Raw genomic sequence first — 2,598 nt, 5'->3', positions numbered from 1 at the left:
GAGTTGTATCTGACCAAGCCGAACAAGGTCTATCATAACTTTGGTCCAACCTTGGATTGTTAGGTATAGGTGTTTTTGATACGTGCATCAGCTTTGGAAGTGAGGAGTGATAATGAGCATTTTAGTGTATTAGTTTGACTTTTATATTTAGTATTTTTATCTTATATGTTTAAATTATATTTTATGAGTTAGAATATATTTTCAAACTCATTATAATTTTTCTCTAAATTTTTATATTATTTCATGATTTTATAGAAGATTTTAAAAAAAAAATCATGGGCATGAGTCAAATCAATTGGATCTAATACTAAGGTTGAGGAGCTTGATTCAGATGATTCAAGATTGAGAGATCTGATTCATCTAAATTTGACTCAATGGGATGGAGTTCAAATCAATTGAAGCTTAATTCAATCGAGAGATGGGTTCACCCAACACAATCAAGAGTTTACATTTTAATGATTTTAACCTGGAACCCAAATAAATTTAATAGTCTACTCTTCAAACTCAATTTCAAAAGCTCAATTTTATATTCTTAATGGATTCGAATCTCACATCTTTCCTTAACTACATAATTCAAATTCAGATCCATTTGACTCAAATTTAAATCTATAAAGCAACTCAAACATTTACTTTTGCCCTTGGAGCATAGTTGAGTTGGCTATTGCAGGATAGATATAATTACAATGGGCAAATGATCGAATTTCGACAAAGCCAAGAAAATACTTTTCCCCCAGTGACCAATTGTAACTTTCTAATTTATCTCATCACAAATGGCCATGAGATTGGCCGTATGGGACCTCTGACGTGGGAGATTTCACCTTTTACTATAATGAAGCAACTCAAACTCAGATCCACTTGATACCCTAATGGATCAACTTCTTCCATCAACCAAAATCCGGATCCAATTCTCTTCTCTTCATCTAGATCCTCCAATTCGGTCCACTAATTCAAATCCAAGTCAATCCAATGGTGGAGAGAAAATCCCTATTCTTTTTGGCACGATCCTTTCTCACAAGGGGAGAACATCTTATTGCTCATGCATTCTACACCAGACGACCCTTCTTCACCGAGCGGCCTTCTTCTCCTACATCTGCCGGTCAGCCGCCATCCTTCTCCATATCCACCATTGGCAAGGCACCAACTCTCCTCTACATCTCAATCCGCCATTATCTTCCCTTACCACCTCAAGCAACTCACGACAAGCTTCCAACCCAATGCCCAACAACCTCTGCTTTTCCGGGTTAGGAAGAGGAGAGCTCCATTCTTACCACCGAGCCCTCTTAATCCTCCTCTTCGGGTTAAAAGAGGAGGAATTAAAGATCATCCCCTCTCCACTTTAGGTTAGAAGTGAAGAGTTCATCTTCTCCATCAGCGACAACCCTTCTTTTTCACATCCATCACCTCCAGCCGCCTCCTCTTCTGGTTAAAAGAGGAGGAACTGAAGCCTTCCCCTTTCTCTTTTAGGGTTAGAAGAGAGGAAACTCCACTCCTATTTCCAGCAGCCCTTTCTCGCTTCCCGATAGTTCCATCTCTTCCGGTAGCCCCTTCATTGTCTGAGGACAACATGCTACACTTCGACAACCTCTTCATTGTCTGAGGACAATGTGTTCCACTTCGACATCCCTCCATTTTCATTCTTCTGGACAGTTGCCGCATCCAAAGATCCATCCACCTCAAGTCTTCATCCACATCTACGAGGGTTCTCATTCGTGTTCATCTGAAGCTTGGTAATATTTTCTTGTGTTGGGTATATTCATATGTGATGATTGTTGCCACCATATGTGATGATTGTTGATTGTAATGTTAGGTTGATTTATTTTGGTTGAGTGTTATTAATGAATGTTTGTAATTAAATTGTTCTTCCATGTTTTATACTCATGTTATTTTGATTGCTCATAAGTCGATGAGCAAAATACTTTATAGTTTTATATTCATGCATTTATTTTACTTAATTCTTTCTTATTTGATCACTTCCAATTCCATTATCTTTTTATCTTTATTTTGATGCAATTAATTTAGATTAGTCTAGGTTTTATTAACAACTTTTTACTTAACCATGTAAATAAGTTTCCAAAATTATTAAATCGTGTAGGCTAATTTCAAACTTTTCAAATTATGTATCTATTTCTCATTTTATCTTTATCAATTGATTGATGTTTTAAAGCAGTCAAATCAATTTAGCTCTATGCCGAAATGTCAAAATTTTAAGTAAATCAGTCGACTGATTTTTAAAATAAGTTGATTGATTTACTTTTTTTCTAATAATTTTTTAAATCAAAGTCAATTTTAGGTAAAATCGTTTGATAGACCAAACAACCTTGGATTGACTTGAAACTTGTTCTTACATGTTCGTCTATCTCTCCTGATTATATTCATGTCCTCAAACGTCAATTTAACGCAGGAAGAATGACCAGAAGAATTCTCCTTCAGTGAGTCCCTGAGTGAAAGTATTTACCAATACATTCGAAGAGACCGCCGGGATGTCCATCACCACTTAATTGAAGCATTGGATATATGCCCTTAAGGCCTCTCCAGACCCTTGCTTCAGTGAGAACAGATTCATGCTCGTCTTCTGATGACGGCGACTGTTAGCAAAGT

The sequence above is a fragment of the Zingiber officinale genome, chromosome 6A (genome assembly GCF_018446385.1).
Source record: "Zingiber officinale cultivar Zhangliang chromosome 6A, Zo_v1.1, whole genome shotgun sequence".
Lineage (NCBI taxonomy): Eukaryota > Viridiplantae > Streptophyta > Magnoliopsida > Zingiberales > Zingiberaceae > Zingiber > Zingiber officinale.
This window is presented reverse-complemented; position numbering follows the sequence as displayed.